Genomic DNA, 24,842 nt, shown 5'->3' on the forward strand with positions numbered 1-24,842 from the left:
AGCTAGTGTAGCAGGTACCTTCAGCTGCAAGACCGTGTACTTCACCATTGATTTATGGTCTTATTTCTTAAGTGTATTTTAACTCATAACGCTTTTTTCCTTATTCATTTTAGATATTGTTTACTCTTTTTGTGGCCAGAGTGTTGGACCAGCACCGAGGAGGACCAGGTTCAAATCCTCACTAAGCCATGATGCTCACTAGTTGCCCGTGGGCCATTTTATCCTCACAATGACTTTATAAGGTAAGTTAGGCTGTGAGGTAGTGACCACTGCCTATACAACATGAATAGAAAATCCCATCTTTGTTACATCTCCATGTTCTAATCCATTAGTGCCTAGTTTTGATTAGTCAGGATGGAAACATTCCCTCATGATTGAAGAGACATTTGTCTTATCACACTCTGCCATAATCCACAGTGTACATGTGAAGAACATCTCAAGAACGCAGCATAGAATGTTCAGAGCAAACCTAGCATAGGTGGGGATGTGGAGAGAGGAACAATACCCATTATTACAAAATGTTGCTATCTTATTTCCTGATAGGTTGACAAGCAAGTGAGTAGTACTAGTAACCCAAAATAAAAACCAACTCCTGCAGCAGCAGGTAGTTAGCGAAGAAGAAGAAGAAGAAGAAGAAGAAGAAGAAGAAGAAGAAGAAGAAGAAGAAGAAGAAGAAGAAGAAGAAGAAGTTAAGCAAAAGATGATGTTATCTCTCATTTACCATGCAAGAACTCTTCATTTGAACTGGCATTATGCAGCTCTTAAATAAGGAGAGAGTTGTAGGTTGTGGTTTGCTTTAGTTTAATACTGCTGGATGGTTTGGAGTAATGAAGCATATTTCAAAACATTGACCTTTATTGTGATATCTGTCTTAGAGAAAATTCCATGTGCACTTGCAGTTGCTGAGATGTACTTGTTGACTGACACTGATGGATGTCACCAAAATACCAAATACATCACATGAAAATGTCAGGTGTGTACTTGACGTACTCTTATATATTCTGAAACTCAACTGAATCTTTTTTTAAAAAGCCCATGCATGGAACTTAAAAACAAGCTGCAGATTGATGATGAACCACAGTATATTGTAGCAATCATGGAAGAAATAACATTATAAAGGTTGTGATAAGGGCCTAATTGAATTGAACTGCTAAGAGCAATTATTTATCTGCTTTAGTCCACCTTTTTTGTAGTTTATACTAAGATCATCTTAAGAAATATTTTATTATTATTATTATTATTATTATTATTATTATTATTATTATTATTATTTCTTCTTACCCGCCCCTCCATTCCGATCGAAATGGGGAACAACAATAAATGATAAAATACATAAAACTGAATTAAAACATAATATACATCATTAAAAACATCCTAAAAAACATTCTAAAAATATCTTAAAAGAATGTTGTAGATGATTGTAAATTTGTTGTTGTTGCTGTTATTTTGTAAATAATACTGCTAGCCCTGAGCCAAATTTTTCAATCTATTTCTTTTCAGCTATTCATTGGGGAGAGGGATAAAAAGAAATTGCACCCAGTTTTGTTTTATCCCTATCTCTCCTTGCAGCCTCTCTGGCTGCAAAAGGTTTCTGCAAATTCCTCCAAAGGACTTAACCAGGACTTCCTCCCTTGGGGCTTCCCTGTGCTCCTTAGCCTGCTGAATGCCTGAAAGCTTAGTGAGGAGTAGTTGCCAACCATGGGCCATGTCTCAGATAATATCTGGCCCAAACACATGCAGCAGGGCAGGCTTTGGGCCTGGTTTTCTATACTGGATGGCAGAATCTTAGGTTCAGGGGCTAAAACCACCCCTGCAGGGTTCCCCAGATGCCCACACCATGCCCCCTTCCCTCACCCCACCTTTTCCCCCAAAACACCAATCGTATGGCAGTTTCTCAGCTTTTGTTCAGTTTTCTCCCATTCGCAGAAGTTGAAACACCTCTCTTAAGTGACAGAAAGAGCTTCTAGATAAAATAAGCTTGGGTGTGTATCCTGCCCCTTTTTGCTTTCAGCCTCACACCCCACCCACCACCACCACTGATATGCAACCCCTGAAAACGTCTCTGAAATGGAATTCCACCCTCAGGCTGAAAGAGGTTCTGTCTTCCTGCATCATACTGGTCAGTAGTAATACAATTTGCTGTAGATCACAAAATGAAAGGACAGAAGGGTGAGTTTGTTGCATTGCCTGTATTAGTCCCTGTCACTGTGAATATAGCAGCTGTGGACGCAACGCCAGAACACAGGGCAACAATTCGAGGGAGAGCCTATAATCCCAATTAAAGGTTGCACTTGAGCCTGACATCCAGATATTTTTGAATGAGAGGAACAGTAAAGGAGTGAGGAAAGCTTCACATTCAGAGAAATGGCATGGAGATAGATGGCTAGGCTATTGTATTAGGGTACTTCATTGGGGTGGGGGGACAAAGCAGGGCACTTTTAGCTGGTCATACAAAAATATAAATAATAAAGCCCTAATGTGTTCTGTAATTATAGCTAAGATAGATAAATCACATGTGGACTTACTCTTCGGCTACCTGTTAAGGTAGAAACTGAGCTTGATCAGGCTGTGACCAGCTTGGAGAGATAACCCTGGAAGCCCACCCTCACTGCGGAGCCCCAAAGACAAAAATTGATGTAGGTTTAATTGTTATACTGTTGTGTAGGACAGGTATAGGTTTGTCCAAAGTAAATCCAGAATGATATTTGTTAAATGGAACTAATGATCATGTATCCATACTAAACAGAGAAGTATTGCAGATGGACAATAAATGAGCACTAATTATTAATTCCCCTGGTATACAGAGTAATTGCATGCTTCATGGTGAACCCATTTGGTTTTAATCAGAATGCACTATAGCATGTAATTCCATATGAAGACCCATTTAATTTAGCATTAATGAATGTCAGAGGCATCAGCTATTAGCTGCACCATAACTATGAAAAAAGAAACTGTCCTTAAGAAAGAGCTCTCAAAGGTCATGATCAAGTATATACAAATACTTGAAATAATGCTAAGAAAAATAGGAACTGGGGCAGATCCACACACAGGCTTCGGGACGCCCTGAAGGCGCTTTAGGGCGCCCCAAAATCGATGATGTAGACCCTACCTTAATCGTTCCAAGAAGAGGCAGAGGAGGAGGAGGAGGAGGCGGCCCCGCATCGCCCCTCGTAGGGACGGGATGAAGAGTTGCCGCGCCCGGCGGCTTCGCCGGGGAATCAGCTGCCGCCCACCTACCCGCCGGCCTCCTTTTGCTGGCGAAAGAGCCACCCGGGCCCACCCGGGTCGGAGAGCTCAGCAGAAGAAGCCGCCGCTGGCTTCCACCCGGGGCATAGAGTTTGTGTGTATACACACACACACACATATGAAAATACAGGTTTCTAAGAACTATATGTAAACTTCAACAAAACCCTGTGGCACCCCATAGCTCAATTGCCAAGGGGCCGAGGAGTGGTCACCCGATGCTAATCTCTGAAAATGACCCCATAGGTAGGACTGGAACCACTGTAGCACAGTGCCTCTGATGCCCATCCCATGGAGTCAATCGAGGAGGATACCGTGGTCGATGGTATCCAAAGCCAATGAGAGATTGAGCAGGATTAACAAGGTTGCATTGCCCCTGTTAAAGGTCATCCATCAGGGCAACCACGGCTGATTTGGTCCTGTAACCAGATCAGAACCCAGACTGGAATGGGTCTACATAATCAGTATCCTCCAAGAGTGCCTGCAGTTGCTCCACCACAACCCTTTCAAGTACCTTCTCTTAAAAAGGGGTGTTTGCGACTGGGCAGTAGTTGTCTAATACCATCAGATCCAGGGTTGGCTTCTTCAGGAGTGGTCGCACTACTGCCTCCAAGGTAAAAATCACCTCATCCATCCATCCATTCATCCATGTCCACCACAAAAACATTTTCTTACCAATTTCTAAATATGGATTTCCCCATAGCAAGAATGTAGCATGAGGAAAGGTATCAAAATTAAATTTATGTCATATTATGCCGCACATTTCTAACAGCCATAACTGTGGGATGAACATTCCTGTTCTAGTATGCCTAGAACCTAATGCAATCCATTTATAGAAAGGATCCAGACAAGAAGATTCCAAAACTGACCGCGGGGGAATCCGCACGTCGTTCTCAGGGCGCTTCCATCTGCCCCCAGTGCACCCCGAAAACTATCGTGTAACTCGCCTGTAAAAGAGCTGAGGAAGAAGCGTCCTTGCCGCCGCCGCCACCCAACTCCCTCCTCGCCAGCCGGCTCGGAGAGCTCAGCAGAAGAAGGCAGAGTGGAGAGCGGAAGAAGCTCTCCACCCCGCCTTCTTCCCCCGAGCTCTCCGTCCCAGCCGGCGAGGAGGGAGTTGGGTGGCGGCGGCGGCAAGGACGCTTCTTCCTCGTCTCTTTTACAGGCAAGTTACACAATCGTTTTCAGGGTGCACTGGGGGCGGATGGAAGCGCCCTGAGAACGACGTGCGGATTCCCCCCAAGGTAGAAAATCTAACCTAAACAGAAAATATCAAAATTTAATACACAGGTCAATATATAGGTGTGATGATATAAAGCAAGATCTGGAAAGCCAAACCTAGCTTATTAATCTTTTCAAAGATAATCCCCCCCCACCCCCGCCACAGAGTCAAGTTAGTAAAGGCTGTTTACATTGGACTTTCTTCTCCTAGGCCTATTATTCCCAACTTGCATAATCCTATCAACAATCTGTACTGATATTCTCTTCCTCCCAGCTAAAACATTATAGGATACTCCAAATAACATGGAAAATAATCTAGCAATGTTGATGCTTGTACTGCTTACTGCTAGTGTGTCAAGAACTTTTGGTTTTATTTTATATTCCTCCCCCCCCCCCAAAAAAAACGACCCACCATTAACCTAATTTTAAAAGGCTGTATTTGTCCTTCACTCTGCTGTCCAGTCTTATTTATGGAATTTATGATATGATAAAACAACCTGAGAATAAAATGTCTCTGAATCCATTTGAATAAATTAGAAAATCATAGCAGTGGGAACATTTCCTTTCTCCTTTACACAGCTAAAATTTCAGTAATGCAGACAATTAAAAGGCTTCAAATTAATGTCCTTTAATGCATCTGATAAAAAGAATGAATTATAGGCTTAAATAGATTATTTTCTGTTCAAAAATACCCACTTTTCCTAGTAAGTACTAAGCATCCTTTTCAAGGCAGAAATATCCTTTCTTTTTTAAAACAACAACAACAATAACAACAACAACTTGGAAACTTAAGAACAGTAATAAACATTCAGAAAAATAAATATAAAATAAAATTTTGCATTAATGACTGTCTATGACTGAATGCAACAACAGAATCAAGAGAACAATGAACCAATTACATCTTTGTAAACTCAACAGCAGGATCCTGGGAATGTTTTGTTGTTGTTGCTATTGTTTGTTTAGGATAGTGAAATGTGGGGGGGGGGGTGTAATGCAAGTCTGCATAGGTAGGTTTGAATGTCTTTGTGCTGTCAAAATGCTGTCTGAACAGGGTCAATAACTGACTGCTATTAGGCTAAATCAAACATCTGAGTTGAGTATTCCACTTCAGAATTAAAGTCTTAGCTTGGGTTTCTATGTAAATGTGCAGCCGTCTTCCTTTTTCTCAGAGGATGGGTATAAAGGAACAGATGGAATTAAAACCATTTGTTAAAATAAATAAGCCACCCTAGTGACCCAGGGCAGCTTCTATGAAATGACATTTGCTATATTACCTCTGCAGTCTCATTGTGGAAGGCAAGAAGAGAGCAGAAGTGGCAGAGGTGTATGTAGGTCAAGGAGTGAAAGTGTCGGTGTAGATGTGTATGCATGTACACAAGCAAGATAAACAAAGAAAGACTGTGGAGAAGAGCACTGAGGCCGTAGACCTAGACCTGAGAAACCAGGCAGTGGATGTAGCCGAGAGGAATTGCTATGCCCAGTGGGAATGAGCTACTACGTGAAATGTCACGTTTAACAATATTTTCAAAGGGCAGCAAAGAACAATACACATCCCCATCATATGTATTATCCAGGCACATTTGAAAAATCACTATCTCTCTTCCTAACATACCACAGAATCTTGATGCTTGATGCTACACCTGGCATACTGAGAAGAGAAACTTGTAATTAGGTTAACCAGGGCCACATTTTTAATATAACATTAACATGATCAAGATTTGCTGTAAACCCGCTCACTGTGTGGGAACATTAAACTAATACAGGTGCCTCTCTGCAACCATCCCTGTCTTCTTAAGTTTAGGTGAGACTGATCCAGGCCTGGATTGGAAGCAATAAACTGCCTAGGTTCTTCCCATCTGGCCGCACCTTTTTCAGCTATGAGGGAGGCAAGCCTCCAAACCTCTCAAAGGAAAGTCAAAGAGATTCCCCCTTCACCATCTTGGTGCCTTAAGTGCTCACCAATGATCTTACTTATCTCGGCTGCTTTCCCACACAGCCCTGCTGTTGTGACTGGACAAAGTCTCCTATTTAACCAGCCCTCCTAGTTGTCAACTCTGAACAGTGTAGAGCAGGTGCCTATTGGTCAATGTTTTTTAAAAAAATTCCTACTTGGCTCATATGAAACCAGATACACCAACATTCCACCCACACAGGTCCCCTCCAGATGTTTTGGACTACAATTCCCAGCATTCTTGACCATTGGCCCTGCTGGCTAGGGCTGATGGGAGTCGAAGTCCAAACCATCGGGGAGGCACAGGTTGGAGAAGGCTGTCCTACACTATGTCATATAGTGACCATGACTACAGGTGGGTGCTGTGTGATCAGGAAAAGTGATTGGGATGTAGACAGTGTGAGATTAAATAGTTCAATCACTGGCTCTGCCGAAGTCATCAAATGCAACATGCATCTCTACACTTAATGTCACATGTCCTGCCTTTATCCATGGTTGGATAGGATGTTGCTTTCAGGTGAAGCAGACTGAGATCAATTGTGAGGATAAATCAGGAGGAATCACTATGCACTCTGAGATGGGCTTCTTAGAGAAAGTTGGGATGTAAAATAAGAACCAAGATAATATCAATATTGTTAATCACTACAGGGGTACTTGGACAAATGCATATAACCAGAGATACATATTAATGATGCTATTGAAAAAATAGATGCTCACTGTTGCCTCCATATTAAAACTGATTAATAATTTTAGATGCATGGAAGAAGCACAATTTTCCTTTGTTGACTACTACATCAACAGAAAGTTTTGGCTGATAAATTCCAATTCATACATTCATTTCCATGCCTGTAGTCTCCTGCCTACCTCTTTATGTTCCTTGTCTCACAGATTCCAAAATGTCTTTAGTAGGGTCATCCCACTCCATTGATACGAACAACATAGAACTCCTTTTACCCCTATATTGGCTGTGTGCAAAGTTTTTCCTTTAGCTCCACTTTCTTACTGGGCATCATTCCATGTTCATTTTTGAAAGCCATATGCACTTCTGCCAGGACTTCTTTTAAGTTGGGCATTTGGGCCATCTTTTAGGTCTGGCCCTACCAGAAAAGTGACATGGTTGCCTCAGGTGGCACATGTAGTTCCGGTGTGTGTGTGTGTGTGTGTGTGTGTGTGTGTGTGTGTGTGTGTGTATTCTTGGCCTTGGCCTCAGGCAGCAAAATGTCTTTGGCCAGACTTATTGGTGAGAGAATGAAAAGGTATCCAGTTATAAGCAACAGATTTCCCTGTAACTAACTGCTGCTCAGTTCTGCTTCCTCCTAGCTGAACACAGCTCCAGAATAGGGGAGAGTCAGAGATCTGTGGGCCAAATTAGATATGCCACTAAGGCAAATAGCAACATACACAGCTTTCATGGGGATCATAGCTGGAGAGGAAAGTATTGAGTTAAATCTCTCCTCCACACAAGTTCCCAGTTAAAATATCCCCACCCCCACCCATGCTACTATTTTTTTTTAATTGACATGATTTTAATGACATGCTTAGGACCTCTTCTGATGACACACCAAGCCATTGTTAGGCTGCTAACCCTTTTGCAGCAAATGGTTGTGTGCATAAACTGTGTTTAAACAATGGTTATGTCGCCTCCATGTTTAGGAATGGTTCACATGACACGCTAAACCATACTGCTTAGCTGAAAATGCTTAACCCCCATGGCTTAGTGTGTTGTCTTAGTATCACATCTAGTTGGGGGGCCCTGACATGCACGCAGTGGCACTTAGCAATGCTGTTCTACCTTGTGCCAGAAACAGAATAAAAACCAAAGTAGTTACCAAGAGAAAAGTCAGCAGCAGTGCAAAGAACTAAAAATGCATTTATAACAGCTATTTGGTCCTTGCCATGCAATAAATACCTGTACCTATTGGATTTGGATATTTTGCCGATTCCTGTTAATGATTTTGCATTACATTGTACCACAAGGTGCTATCCTATCCCCAATGCTGTTTGACATCTACATGAAACCACTGGAAGAGATCATCCAGAGGCATGGAGCAGGGTGCTATCAGTATGCCAATGACAATGAAATATACTTCTCTATGCCTTTGAAAACAGCATCAGCTAAGGATAGTGTGTCTCCTCTGAATGAGTGCTTGGAGGCAGTAATGGGCTGGATGAGGGAAAACAAACTGAAGCTGAATCCAGACAAGGTGGAGGTGTTTACTGACAAAGTCCCCAACCTCGGTTTGGAGGTGTGTCAACCAGTTTTGGATGGGGTTACAGTCCCCCTAAAGACTGTGTTTGCAGCTTGGGGTGCTCCTGGATCTGTTGTGATCGAAGGGTGGACGCAAGAATAAAGACGCAGACACCAGAGCTTGGGTTAACTAGGGCCTCTTTATTAAATGCAAATCCTGTCCCTCCCTGGATCTGCCATGGGAGTGCGGGAATCAGTCTAAACTCAGGCTTGCTGCCTGCCCCAAGGGCGAGCCACTCTCCAAAGTAAGAAGCAGGAAATCATGCTTCTTACTTCTGGACATTTATGTAAGTGTGGGGAGACCGTCCTTCTGCACCCCCGCCCACTGCCATAAGGGACAGCGAGTGGATGAAGACAGGCAGGCCTCCAAAGGCATACCATAGCCTGGCACGTGAGCCACATAGCCCCGAGGAGCAGGTCCTCTGGTTATGCCGATCACCGCAAGGGGTGCCAGAGTGCTCACCATCCCTAACTTAACTAATCAATTCCTGCACCTTTCCTGCCACAGATTAACCTAATTAGACACCCAACCGTGCTAACGCTACCAGTATGAAGTAGGCAAAAACCATTATTGGAAAAAATTCCTACTTAGCCCTCCCCCCAAAAGGGAGCGACTGCCTAATCCCATACTAGGAACGAGGCGGGTGGGTGGGAGCCAAAATCGAAAGAGGCCGACGCACTGGGCGCGGCCGCCTTTTATAAGCGCCACCCCTGCCTTGGCTCACGTGGCTCAACTGCCGAGCCCCGTGAGCAGTCTTCCTTCCTGCCCCACCCGGCCCACAACAGCCGTTTCCCGCCCAAACCGTTGGTTGGGCGGGAAACGGGTTTGTTCCAAATGACAGCTCAGGTAGATGCGATGGCCAGGAGTGCTTACTATCAGCTTCAGCGGATACGCCAGCTCCGCCACTTCCTTGAGATAGAAGACCTAAAGACAGTAGTGCACACACTGGTAACTATGAGGCTCGACGTCTGCATTACCTTTGTGCCTAGTCTGGAAATTTCAACTAGTTCAAAATATGGCAGCCAGGTTGGTCACCGGTACACCTAGGGGGACCATGTTACACCAATTTTAAAATCACTTCACTGGCTGCCAATTAGTTTCTGGACGAAGTATAAAGTGTTGATTATTACCTTTAAAGCCCTACATGGTTTGGGTCCAGATTACTTGCAGGATTGCCTTCTCCCATACAATCCGCCCTACACACTCAGGTCCTCTGGGAAGAATTTACTTCAGCCAGCTAAAACTAGATTGACAACTGTAACCCAGAAGACCTTCTCTTCTGCCACTCCCAGACTGTGGAATGGCCTGCCAGGAAAGATTCACCAACTCAACAGTCTTTCTAAATATAAAAAAGCTATAAAGACTGATCTTTTCCGGCAGGCCTACCCAGTCAAATTTTAAGATGTCTGGCTGTTATTTTAATAATGCATTAGTTTTATACTGTATGTTTTAATCAGTTTTATGTATTTTATAATATTTTTACATTCTATGTTGTTCCCTTCCTCAATCCAGAGGGAGAGGCAGGTAAGAAATAAATACATTATTATTAGTATTATTTTGAATATTAGTATTTTATTTTATATTTTTACAGGTTCTATGGCATTTTAGGTTTTTAAATGTTTGTAATCTGCCCAGAGAACATTAGCTATTGGACAGATTAGAAATGAAATGAAATGAAATAAATATAATAATATTATTTAAAATGTTATTTCAGAAGGAACATCATGGAAGGCCTTTTTGCATTTTGTTATTTAACTGCTTAGTAAAATGACTTCTGCTGCATGCATTAATGAACCCGTCAACAAATTCCAGCTGTGGTTTCCACATTTGCTTGAACATTAAAGTTTTTCTAAATCTTGCCCATATGCCATGTCATTATAGACATACATAACAAAGGAAATTTAAATGTTGAATTGAGCATATCAATTCCTTGCCTCACCCCATATCTTAATTCTAACATTACTCACTCAAGCATGCTGTTCCTTTTTGGAGTTAAATTTCCATACAAAGGCATCAACTTCATTCTGCTCTTTCAGGTATATGAGCAGAAAAAACGAAAAACGAAATATTATAGTTCAAGCAACAGCACTTTGGGGTTTTCACTGAAATGACTTCATGAAATATAATGGTAAACAGAAGGTTTTGCTCCCCCCCCCCCAAATAGGAATACTTCCTCTGTAACAATGTATTTTTTTGAAAGAAACTCCCTTGGTTGATGTGTATGTGTGTGTGTGTGTGTGTGTGTGTGTGTGTGTGAGAGAGAGAGAGAGAGAGAGAGAGAGAGAGAGAGCACATGCACACACACACACAAATACAAACATTTTGGAATATTTTACCAGACTAAAAAATTGACCATAGGAGTGTAAATAAGTATCAATATGTCAGTGTAACAGCTGAATTTTTTAACATAATAATCCCCATTCAACATTCCATAACTCACAAGTGCTGCCCAAATCATATGTACTACCTGTATATCACAGCTTAATATATGCATCCTTGATTGCAGTGTAAAGTTGCAATATACCCTTATCTGGGAGTAAGAACCATAGAAATCAATGGGGCTTATCTCTGAGTAAGAGCCTCATGTGGCGCAGAGTGGTAAGTGGCAGTTACTGCAGCCGAAACTCTCCCCAAGGCTTGAGTTTGATCCCAGCGGAAGCTGGTTCTCAGGCAGCCAGCTCAGGTCGACTCAGCCTTCCATCCTTCCGAGGTGGGTAAAATGAGTAACCAGCTAGCTGCGACTGGGGAAGGCAATGGCAAACCACCCCGCCACAAAGTCTGCCAAGAAAATGTCAGTGAAAGCAGGCATCCCTCTAAGAGTCAGCAATGACTCAAGTGCTTGCACGAGAAGTTCTTTTTCTTTCCCCTCCCCCCCTTATCTCTGCTCTGCATGGCTGCAATTCTATACACACTTACCAGGAATATAGGACTGCATAGCTGTTCATTTATTTCTAGCATGTAACTTAACAAACCTGATTTTCAGAGCAGGTCACAAACAGAATAAAATGCATGTATTATTTATTTATCTGAAGGGTTTTTTTTATGCTGCTCCTCAGTCAAAAAGCCTAGCAGAGTGGATTACATATAACCAATTAAGTAAGACAGCCCCTGCCCACAGGCTTACAATCTAAAAAGGCACTTCTGCTCCACAGAGATATAACACAGAGATATATTCCTTTGTGTTCTTAAGATTGCCTGGATTGTGCCCATTCTTAATTAATATTGGGTTGGAACTAGATTTAGTCATGCTTAGGGTAGACCCATTGAAATCAACAGAACTTAAGTTAGTCGTGCCTAACGAGCTCTATTGATTTCAGTGGGTCCACTCAAAGTCTGGATCCAACCCATTGTATATCCCCCTGGTTTGAAATGCATACAATTTTATTTAATTGATGCATTGGCCTTCAACAAAATTGCCTCACTAGTACTGAGAAGCATTTCTCCATATAAAACAGCTATATGTGGAAGAAAGCTAAACTCTCTCATAAACCTTATTGAAATTCTTTGTAGTATTCTGTCACATGATCTCTATTCTGCCATGTAATATTTTCCTATATGAAAGACTATTGAAATCATGATCAGTATTTGAGAATTAAGATACCGCTAAATAATGGGGGTTCTGTAAATATCATTTAAAAATGTAATTGTCACTCCTGGGTTTAAAAGCAAAACCTGCATATTTATTTATACAAGAGAGAAATAACATAATCATCAATACTGCACATTCAACACAATCCTCAATCACTCTTTGATTCTCTGTTTGCTCCTTTACTACTCACATTAATGCCTATAGATTTTGCTACGTGGACTGGCAATACAATCACATGCATGTATATTCCAAACTAAGACCCACTGTATTCAAGGGGACTTTTGCATCCTCCTGAGTACCACCCATTAGAAGATGTAGAATTAGTGTGATACTTAACTATGCATTTCATACTAACCATGTTTGCAGAAGTTATAGATGTTACTGGGAGTACTGTTAGAGCAACTAGGGGACATCAGCAATTCCAACATTGTTGGTAACATATAAATGGAGCTTCATTAAATGAAATGTAATCTATTCAGAGGCTTAGTACAATAAAGGATCTCAATCTCTGATTTTTTATTTAAAAAAATTCTCATCAACGTAATATAACTGATTACTTTGAGCAACTGTGTGCAGAACAACATCATGTAGATAAACAAATTTATCCAAATTAAGATGTTAAAAGGGAAAATCCAAATAAATGTGTCTTTACAAGAAGAACAGACAGCTGGGAAAGTATGGCTTCCTGGGACTGTATCCCTCTGGAAATCCCTCCAAATAAACACGTTACAGTCTGTACCGTCAAAAATTGCACCACGTATTACTGCAACGATTGTGAAGTTAATGTTTACTGCTTATTGACCACAAACATGAAGTCAGTATGGAAGAATCCCATAGATATTACTTTTATATAAAGCATCATTGAGGTGCCCTATACTTTACAGAGTAACAGAAAGAGAGGTCCCTGTCACAAAGAACTTACAATCAAAAATGTGACATAAGAGAGACAACAGCAGGAGGGGAGGAAGATAGAGATGAACTTGAGGCGAGCAGCAGCAAATGAATATGTGTTACACATACTTAGGCATAATTTTAGTAGGGGATGAAAGTTATGGAATTATAAGCCAAATGGGATACTGTTTATCACTTTTTAAGGCTGGAAATAGAGCAAACACATAATTAACATAAGACTTGCATTACAGAGTCAATTCTCCTTCAAAAAATAACCCTACAGTCATTTTAAAGAGCAGATATTAAACTAATGTCACTTACAAAATTCTTATTGATTTACCCTTCAATCCTATGCATGTCTATTCAGAATAAGTCCAATTGAGTTCAAAGGGTAAGTGGATATATGACTGCAGCCTTATGGGATCTAAACATGTCCCATTTTTCTATCATATGAACTGGTTGCTTGTAGGTACTTTCTGAAATGCTGGAGGTACTCATACACTTTGAGTACCACAATTACATCAATTGCTGTGTACTCATTTACTGCAGGTTCCTGTAATCATGTACCTAAGGATAATATATATCAAGGGGGAAATGGCCTAAAATTACCATGGGAACAGGCACTTTGTTTAGTCCTATTTGCAAGTCTGGAGCTGATGAGCACTCAGTGGGACTAATTGAAAAGTTTGTTCAAAATCCTGTCAGTGTTTTCATGCATTCATAGTCCTTTCCCCTTCCCTAGGGAGCATTGAAAAATCAGTTAGCAATGGAGGAGGTGAATTGGAGAGCTGAAGTTCAAAAAAGAAAGAAAACAGCACCAGAGTGAACCTTTGCACACAATTCTTTACTAAGGATGCAAAACACAACAAGAAGAGAACGTTTTAGGCAGACATTAAAATTATATTCGATATTATCCTTACTTTCAAGCTGCTCTAACAAACTACTGTGTGTGTTGGATAGCTTTCTTGAGTTGCTAAATATAATTGCTAAGCTTAGAGACATTGACATTTTACAAAAAAAGAGTGGGGATGTTTTTAAAGTATACTTTTAGATCCTGGTTTTAATGATAATCTTAGGAATGGATTTTTAAAATTAACATCAAAAAGAGTTTTCTCCCATGGCAAGCCCTTTTCCTGATCTCTGTAGTATCTACCAGTTGTGCAAATATCAATAGGAAAAGAGACAGTTTGAAAACCCTTTTGAGCAACAAAAGAATGAGAGTGAAAATAATAATAATCCTGAAACAGCTGTTAATTAGGCACGGGCCAGAATAAAAAACAACAACCCTTGTGCAGGTACAACAGAAGTGTGTGTGTGCACTTAATTATAAAATCCGTTGATTCTTCCTGCGTGTTTCAGAAAGGCATTCAGCAATCAAAACCTTCGTTTTACAATGTTACTCCTGCCTATTTGGTTGTTCAGGTAACCTTGACAATGTAAAAACGATATACTTCATCTTTTTTTAGTCTTCAGACAAACTGACTGGAACAGTAGCTCAGAGAGAAGCATGTGATTTCTAAGTTCATCTGTACTGGGTGCCATGTGTGTCGGAAGCCTAATTGGACACCACTTTCTTGTTAACTATTTAGACCTGTTCCGGCATTCAAAAGAATGCATGGGGGGTTAAAGTGTGTACTGGGACAAAGCCATGTATGCTGCCTCTGCCCTTCCGTCTCAGGACATGTCAGCCCCCTACCCCAATCAATTCACACCTTCTATTGAAGTAGAACCCTCCTTGTAATGGGGACTCCTGGTAAGGCAGGATCTGCAATAGCATTGAGAGTTCAACTGTTTAACACGGTTTAACATAGCAAAGGCTGAACTGAGGAGTGTGGGGCTAGTATGCCCAGAGATGTAGGGGCTAGGGCCAGCGTGCACAGCCCCATCCTAGCACACATGTTAAGGTCTCATTCATTCTCTTGAATGCCTGAACAGGGATTTTCACTGCTGAACAATATAATCAAAAATTAACAACCAATACATTTATCAAGCAGCTGTCAGGCTCCTGAAAATAACCAATTGAGTTCATTATTATAGAGCAGATTATCTTCCTAACTTTATTCCTAGCTCTTCACATGGCTGGAAATCCACCTGTTACACTCTATTGAGAGGATGGAGAGGATGAAAACAAGCAGTCACCAACAAGAAGATTCTAGGACCTTTCAGTCACCTGCTTTATCTCACAGTTTAGATCAGGGGTGCACAACCTCTGGCCCACAGGGCACACCAATCTTGGCCACACAGCCTCTTTTTCTAGCTTTCTTCCTTGTGACTTTAGGAATTTCCCAGTGATTTGGAGACAGAGACATTACAATTCAGTGTTTTCCTGAAAAGTTTGATGCTTTATTTATTGATTTGTTTTCTACTGTCTTTCTACCAAGAAAATGGCACTCGGGGTGACTGGTTTCCAGTTTAACTGTATATTTGACTTAGAGCATCACCACACGGGGAGAAATCGCGTTTCCTTACTGTCACTTTTCTACCCTCGCATTTGTCCCTCATTACTTCCTCATTCTCCCTGGAGGGGAAAGAGGAAGTAAATGGACCATGTGGCCATTCAGGGGCTGTTTCTATTGTGCTGTTTTTTCCTGCGCACAGCAAGAGATTGCGGCACATTCCGTGTTTGTTTTTGTTTTTTAAAAAAGTCAGATTAAAAGGGGTCTATTTTGTGATGGAAAAACAAGTGGAAGGAGCTGAAGGCACATGGGAGGCAGACATCATTGTCTAAAGGATGAGCGCACATCCATAAGGGGGCAGTAACGAGAGTGCGATAAAAAGCTTATGTGATGAACTTTTTAGTGAGGGAGTGAATACACAATTGAGGGAAATGGAAATACCCACTATTAGTCAGCACACTCTGATAATTTTCCTTGCCATTCCTAAGCCAAACAAAACAGAGGAAGGGAAAGGAGTAACTGGTGGTGAAGTCCCCTACACACAGGGGAAGTCTTTTTAGCATTTCCATAAGAAGGAAATGTCGCTCGTGAGCATGCTCAGAAGGATTATTTTCTTCCAGGAAGCATGAAATCACTATTTTCCTCTGCCTCCTGAACTGATTCAAAAGACAGAAAAAAATGCATCTCCTATGTTTCCCTACTGCCATTTCCTGCCAGGGAGCATGGGCCTGCAGCTTTCCTTGTCTCCTGATTCATTTCAGGAGGTAAAGAAAACTAGAAATCCTATGCTTCTCAACAGGTAATGTTGCTTGGTGTAATTTATTTTTTGCCATTTTCAGAGAGGCAAAGCTTCCTTCTCCCAAATTATCCCCACAAGCTATCATTTTTTGCCTTTGGACAAGAGAGGAGAGGAAGCATCATCATCATCATCATCATCACTACTACTACTATTATTGATATATTTCATCCATTTGCTTCTTCAGAATTTCCCAAGGACTGGTTCAATAGGGATGTCAGATAAATCCATTGGGGTAAGGGGTGGACTTTGATGGGTTTTCCTAGGTTTGCTACCCCCACCCCAGACTTTGTTTCAGTTCCAACTGTGATGCCTGACTTGGTCTGTAGTGAGTCAGGCCAGTTCATGGATTTTTCCAGGCATTTTACACATTTCTCCCCTCATCCCACATTTGCACAAATCTTAGAAATTTGCACAAATTTGGCCATAATTTGCAGAAATTGCTTAGAAATTTGCAGAAATTTCTTAGAAATTTGCAGAAATTGCTAGAAATATGCATAAATTACTCAGAAATTTGTGCAAATTGAGGAACCTAAAGGGGAAATCAATAGGAAAAACACCCCAGCTCAGCTCACAAACACAATTTGAGTCATACACACCAAGGAACTCCATTGAACAAAAAAACAACAACTGGATTTCCCAGCAATGGACATCCCAATTTTTCAAGCATTTCCCCATGATATCTGAAGTTCATCATCATCACCATCATCATCTTTGTCTCTCAAGGGGAGCAGAAGGAAGTCACCCATCACTAACTTGAGCCATCTGCCAAATCTGCCATCACATTCTCACATCACACCCTAATGAGTACAAGAAACAGAACTAGGATGGTGACATACAAATGGAGGAACAGGGCTATGCAGGTATAATCAGAGCCAATTCTAAATGGCTCCAAAGTAACTGTATGAGATAAACAACCATGAACACGGTTGGTGTGCATGTCTCTTGGCCAATGAGGAACCAAAATATTTAAAAGAGCTCTTTTACTTTTTACCATAGAAGTGAATGGCTACTACTCCCTTCTGTGGGGAAAATGAAGTGCTGCACATGAAGAGAGAGCAGGGGGGAAATTGCCTTCCTCACCCTGACATTGTGCCCTCTAGGGATTCCATGGAAGATCCAGGCCATCCAGTACAACCAATCATAATGGTTACTATTTTGTTGGAAAATAATAGTCACTGGAACATGCAGCCCTCTAAATATTTTGAAATTCACAAATATGGGGGGAAAGAATAAAGCCAAGCACTTCTTTTCTTTCAATTCACATTCCATAACTTAAGAACTTTCTTTGGATAATAATAAATAGCTCCTTAGGTAGAGTAGAGCTACACTTTCTTACATCCATACTGTCCATTCAGTGTTTATTTCACTCCTTAATCAACAACACATTTCAAGGGAATGGATAAAATGGATTTCCAAGATGCTACTGATAAATTCAGTATGTGTGGTTACAGGCATGTAAAAACAAGGGGAAACCTCAGAACGTTCCCAATGGGGGGAAATAAGGCAAAGAAAACACCACATTTGAGTGATCAAACCACATATGTTTGCCACATGACCAAAAGGTGATGTGCATGACAGTGCGAAACGGCTATCCAATAATAGAGACATCTAACACAGCCTTTCTTTTTTGCATCTGTTCTACATTTTTCTCATTTTGAGGTAATAGCTCTGGAGAGAGTTAAGCAGGTGGCACCAGTGACTAAAGGTACGCAACGAGAAAATGAGAACAGGAAAAAGCTTATGACACCACAATGGACAATGTGAAAGTATTTAGGAAAACTATTGTCTTTTCACCTGCTGAGGCAAGAATAAACCTAGGGATGTAAGAGTATTTCATTTGTGCTCGCAAAACATGTGAGCATGCCCTGTTCAAAGCCCCGAGCATGAGCATGAGAAGAAGCATGTGTCTGATGAAAATATTTACAAATTGTCACACACATGGTCACATTCATCTAATTCCTGATTCCCAGTTCGATTTGTGCAAATTTTCTAATTTGCACAATTAGACTGAATCAGCCCCACTTAACCCTTTGGAGGAAAGTTGTGCAAATTAGGAAAGTTTCCAAATTTGGGGAGATCTACTCAGTTTGGAGGGAAATTGTGCAAATCTCCCAACTGATCACTGCTCAATTTTGCAATGTTCCCATTTGTACAAAGTGAGCAGCAATCACAAACACAAGCGGGAACCGGGCAAGACACAAGTGACAAGATGAAGTTCAGGGAATCCTGGAGAATCTCGAACTGCGTTTGTTCTCCCAGTCCTAAATATTTACTTATTTAAAATCTCTCAGTGGTTCACAGTATTAAAATACAATATAAAAAACACAACATTAAAACAACTACAGTAGAAACAATTTAAGGAGGAGGAAAATGAATGGCAGGGTTAGTTTACTTAGAGCCCAGGGAAGTGAAGAGGTGTGTGTTTTAGGAGGCATTTACAGGATGTCACATTTTCTGCCCTCTAAACTACATGAGGGAGGGTTTTCCAGATGGTGGGTGCCACAACAGAGAGGGATACTTCATGGTGACATTCCATTCATTTTGGAATGACCATCAAGGCCTCCTCTGCTGATGTCAATGGTTGCGTTCGAAAAGGGAAGGTGGTCTGCTAGGTTTCCTGGTCCCAAGTTGTTTAAGGCTTTTGCCCCCTGCAGTAATCCTCCTCCTCTCCATTTTATCCTCACAGGTAGATTGGGCTGAGAGTCAGAGACCGGCCAAAGTCACCCAGTAATCTTCATAGCCAAGTGGAGCCTAGAACTTGGGTCTTCTACATCCCAGTCCAACACTCTAACCACTGTGCTGTACTGACTCTCATCATCATCATAGAAGCAGCAGCAGCAGCAGCTAGGAATCAAACTTCGAAGGGTTGAAATGAATAATAAAGCTGGCTACCTTTCGAGGCCACCATTTGAAAAATAATTATGCAGAGAAAATGTATTTATCAACACAAGGCTGTAGTGTGAGCAGCCAAGCAATGCACACAGCTGAACAAACGAGATCATTATTTTAATGAATCTATTTTCATCACACTTACCGTAAGTATCTTTCAGATAGTAATGAGAAGCTTTTCATGAAAATGTTAAATTAAGGGTGTCTTGGAGATACGTTTCAGATAAGACCATCTCTGAATATTTTCTGGACCAATTACAATCGGTCCTTCTCTTCGTAACAGCATTGCCTGAAGCACAAAATAAGAGGCCAGTGCTGGGTTAATCAGTTGCAGAACAGGACATTTTAATAAAGACACTTGCAGCAATCTTTCCTTTCCTTTCCTCTCCTTTAATGTTTGCAAGATCATTTTGTAGCTGATAAAGCCTTAAAATCAGAGGCAGCTTGTTTGCAAGGGGGATCATTTAATTGCATTGACATAAACACAGGTTTATGTTACTGCAGTTTAAGTGGAATCTGAAGCGACTTGAGCTGAGCTGCACTAAACATCCTAAACCTCTGCAGCTCCTCTAAGACAAGGATGCAGTGCTGTGCTGGGCCAAGAGGTCCAGGGCTGCCCTGGTAGACATCTGAACCTGGAGAAAAGGGGCGCCTGCAGACTTTCCAGCCACTCCTGCCTCAAAGAATCCCTAATGGGCAACTCAGTTCAGGACCATCCTATATTTATTAAGTGTCAAGATCTTATTACAGGGGAACACGGGAGTGTTTCCCTGTGTTATAGGCGATCAGTGAAAAGAGCATTCCACCATGTTAAAGCCGAAATTGGGGGTGGGTCATTCTGACGTTCATAAAATGGAAAATGTTTCACCAATCTTTCTGAAACGGAGACCTGCCAGAAAGAAATGCTGGTTTTACATACCCTGTGCGTTTCAAGAAGTTTTGTGAAATATTGAGGGCAGGATGGCAGTTCAAAGTACCAAAATGGGGAAAACCTCTCTGGCTCAAAATGGCTCTTTTCTATTTCCTGGTGACAACAATTTTTTTGCTCACTAAAACCTCCAAATTGGGACCCTTACCCTTCAAACCAGTGGTGGGATCTTGTCCCCCTGTCCTTCTAGTTGGTGGAATGGCTTTTCTTTTTTCAAAATTCGCTTCCATTGCTTTTTAACGAACATTCCTTTGCCCCATTAAAGTGAGTACAGACTCATAACTCCTAAATAGAGCATGCTCAGTAGCGTCGCTCTCCCCCCTCCCTCCTGTCTCAAATAGATTGGAATGTTGGAAATAAGATGGCTGCCTGGCTGAATTAAGATGGCCGCCTGGCTCATTTAGGAGCCATTTCTTTCTGCAGATAAGTCAAGGCCCTGTCTGGGCCCTCTCCTTCCTCACAGTGCTGTGGAGGCAAGGGAGGGAGAGAGAAACTATCTGCCTTGCTTGGAGGGAGGCCCTTCCCTGGCCTCCAAGGAAAAAGAAAACCTGGCTGGCTCAGGTAGGGGTTTGATTGACTTTGTTGTGTGTCTGTGATTGTGAAGAGGGAGGGATGTGTGTGTGTGTGTGTGTTTGAAGTGATGGTGCATCCTTCTTAATTCAAAGTAAAGAATATATGGCAAACTTTCCTATGGGGTGGCAGTTCCTCACCCAAGCCTCTTAAAGTTTAAACTTTATGGAAAGAAATATTTTGAAACTAGGAATGAGAGGAGGTTAACCCTGGCCTATCTGCCATGAGTTTTAACTTCTTCAGGTAGTGTGTGTTTCTTTAAAAGGTGCTGAACGACATTTTAAGCTTTCCTTTATAGATGTGTGTGTGTGTGTGTGTGTGTGTGTGTGTGTGTGTATTTTGAATTTGAACACAGATATAGGTCTCGTAAAAAAAAATCTCTGGTGTGAAGGAAGGTTTTGGTGTGAAGAAAGGTGAATAGTTTGGGTTGTACATAGAAAATATTTTCCTTTCTCTGTGTACCTGCTTCTTATAAGCTAAATCTGATGCTTTATGTTTGTATGAAAGAAAAACGTTTTCTAAAATGTACATCCATGAATCTTATACCCAAAACATTACTTCACACCAGAGAAATGGTGAAGGGACCTAGTTTTTGCTACAACCTGGCTGTAGACTTAGATTGCTGTAGTTGCTGTAGACTTAGATTCACATAATCACAGAATTCAATGCCCCTCAGTAGTTGCATTAGTCCAGGGCATGTAGTCCTCTTCATCCTCCTCTTCATTTTATCCTCACAATGACCCTGTGAGGTAGTGTAGGCTGAGGGAAAGCCAGGAAGGGGGAGCATTAGGAATTACATTTATATACCGCCCCATAGCCTGGGTATAGTTATTTATTACATTGATATACCGCCCCATAGCCAAAGCTCTGCAATAAATACCTAAATGTGTTGTTAACAATGATCTCCAGTTATTGACATAGCAAGAAAATACGAGCAAGGAAGCAACATTTGGTGATGCCTTTCATCTGGAAGTTATGTGATATGTGGGTTATCAAGAGGTTATATGAAAAATGCTAGATACTCTGATCCTTGGTTTAAGTGGATTCTTTAATGTCAATATAGTGAGAATTATAAATTTTAGTGTAATTTTTAAAATAATTACACTATAGTGTCATAATTTAAAATTTTAAAATAGTGTAAATTGGGGGGGGGGATATAAAAAATCTCTCCTGTGTGGGTTCTTTGATGTCTACTCAAGGTCCCACTACAGCTGAAACTTTCCCCATATCCCATACATTTTCATGGCTTCTTTCCTGTGTGGTCATCTGTTACACAAAACCATGAAATTCAATAAACAAAAAAAAACCTGTGGTTTACAAAACAACATTAAAGGCTCTATTGTTTTCAACCAAACTCCAAAAAAGCAGGGAAATTGGGAGTTAAGGCTCATAGGCCTATAACGCCACATCCTCCCTAAGGAGGCAGAAAGTGCCAGTGAAATTCTCATTCTCCCAAAGCAGATATAAACCATGAGGACAGGATGGAGAATAGGATATGCAGAGGTGACTGTGGGGTTGTGGAAAACTGATGACGAACAACTTAGGGCCACCTACTTCTCTTTTTTTGTTTATTTATTTATTACATTTCTATACCGCCCAATAGCCGGAGCTCTCTGGGCAGTTTAGAGCAGCTCTTCCCCAAACTGGTGCCCTCCAAAGGTGTTGGACTACAACTCCCATCATTGCAAGTCAGTATGTCCCATGGACAGGAATGCTGCGACTTGTACTCTCAAACATGTGGAGAGGTGACTGTGGGGTTCTGGAAAACTGATCGGGGAGTGCTGTTCTAGAGCAAAGGCAGGCAAAATGTAGATCTCTAGATGTTTTGCCATTCAACTCATAAAAGTCTCTGTCAGCATGGACAGTGATCAAGAATGCTGTGAATGCTGTGACCGCAGAGGATTTTTCTTACTTGTTCAGCAGTGTGAGATCGAAGGCAGAGCTACCACCTAATAGATTCATGTGTAAGGAAGGATTATTTTAAAAACTATTGATGAAAATGATTTTTGTCCGCACCATAACATGGGAGTTGCAGCGCAGCACATCTGGAGAGTACTAGGCTGGAGAAGGATGGTTTATACTTGGATCCTATACATGTCTTCTCAGAAGCCAGTGCCACTGAGTTTACTAGGGCTTCTCCCCAAGTGGTATAGGATTGAAAACTAATTTCATCTGAAAGGAGTTCAAGACACCCAAACTAATCCTTTTCTGTTCCTCTGTCACTCTGATGAGATGATATATTGTGGAGGGATTGTGGGGAGTGAACAGTATATTTTGTATGAACACATTTTAAGAAAAAACATTGGTTCTTTGAAGGGCAGGGTATTTACCAAAAGCTGAAAGTGCCAGTCCTTGCTCTGGTTCTACATCTCCAACAAACAGTGCCCCTTCTTTTATCAGTCGTGCTGCTCTATGCGAGATGTGTGTGAGGAAAAAATATTGCGCAGCCCCTGTATTTGGTAAGGATATAGAACAGCGTTCCCTATCCTGCTGTCCCAGCTTTCCTGACCATGGGACATACTGACTTGCAATGATGGGAGTTGTAGTCCAACACCTTTGGAGGGCACCAGGTTGAGGAAGGGTGGCTCTAAATAAAAAAGGAGAAGTAGGTGGCCCTAAGTTGTTCGTCATCAGTTTTCCACAACCCCACAGTCACCTCTGCATATCCTATTCTCCATCCTGTCCTCATGGTTTATATCTGCTTTGGGAGAATGAGAATTTCACTGGCACTTTCTGCCTCCTTAGGGAGGATGTGGCGTTATAGGCCTGTGAGCCTTAACTCCCAATTTCCCTGCTTTTTGGAGTTTGGTTGAAAACTGTAGAGCCTTTAACATCGTTTTGTAAACTGTAGGTTTTTTGTTTATTGAATAGATTCATGTGCCCCTCCAAATTCATATTAGGATGTCAAACTAGTCTTGCCTGAAGTCTATATCACTTCACTGTGAACATAAGGACTTAAGAAAGAGGCTTGTTGGATAAGAGCAAAGGCCTATTCATTCCAATGACCTGTTTCCCAGTGGCCACCAAGAGACATCTGACACTATCCTTATCCCATTGTTGTTCCATAGCAACTGGTATTCGGAAGCATGGTGCCTCTGATCCTGAAAGTAGCATGTAGCCATCATGACTAGCCATTGTTGATATCCTCCATTAAATTCATTTTCCTCCATGGATCTGCCTAGTCTAAGACACATCTTGTGATGTTTCAGCCTTTAAAGTACATGGATCATGTATTTGACTTCACTCATTTTCCAGCAGGTTGGCAGCCCCTGCTCAGTTGGGCAGTAAAAGCACAATTATTTTCACACACATACACACACACATACCTCTTGATGGATGGATTAGGGACCACGTTTTGGAAAACGAAAAAGAAGAACTGGAGGATGGTGGGGGAGTTGTTACTTGCGAGTGAAGGAGGACGCATGAAAGAAGACACAGACACCAGAGCATTGGGTATAACTAGGGCCTCTTTATTGAATAACTTGGTTAATCCACCCTCCCTGGATCTGAGTGTGACAGTGCGGGAATCACTATGCTATTCAGACCTATTGCCTGTCAACGGGCGAGCCACTCTTCAAAGCAGGAAGCCGTTTTACCGGCTCCCTGCTCCTATGACACTCTGAGAGTGTGGGGAGACCATCCCCCTGCATCCCCGCCCACTGCCATAAGGGACAGCGGGTAGATGCAGCCAGAATGGTCTCCAACTGCATACCATAGCCTGACTCGCGAGCCGCACAACCCCGAGGAGCAGGTCCTCTGGCTATGCAGCTCACCGCTAAGGATGCCAGTGAGCTCACCGTCCCTGTCCTATGTTTACATTCCCGCACTTTCCTGCCACAAAAGGGGATCAAGCCTCAGCTTAGGTCTCCTTCCCCCACTGACCCGGGAAGAAATCCCGCAGTCCCACACTCAGATCCTGCAGGAATATGTCGTTTCCTACATCAGAAAGGTGGACCCCATCTGCCCTGTATAGCTCCGGCCTGTCTGTTGAAATATCGGGGTGCGGGATGACCCATCCCCGCTTGCCCCACAGAAATTCTCTAATCTCTCTGTTCACCTTGTGAACTGCCTTATTTAAACCTTTAATACTGCGTCCCTCGCGCCAATGGCGCCGAGGCA

The sequence above is a fragment of the Elgaria multicarinata genome, chromosome 9 (genome assembly GCF_023053635.1).
Source record: "Elgaria multicarinata webbii isolate HBS135686 ecotype San Diego chromosome 9, rElgMul1.1.pri, whole genome shotgun sequence".
NCBI classification, from domain to species: Eukaryota; Metazoa; Chordata; class Lepidosauria; order Squamata; family Anguidae; genus Elgaria; species Elgaria multicarinata.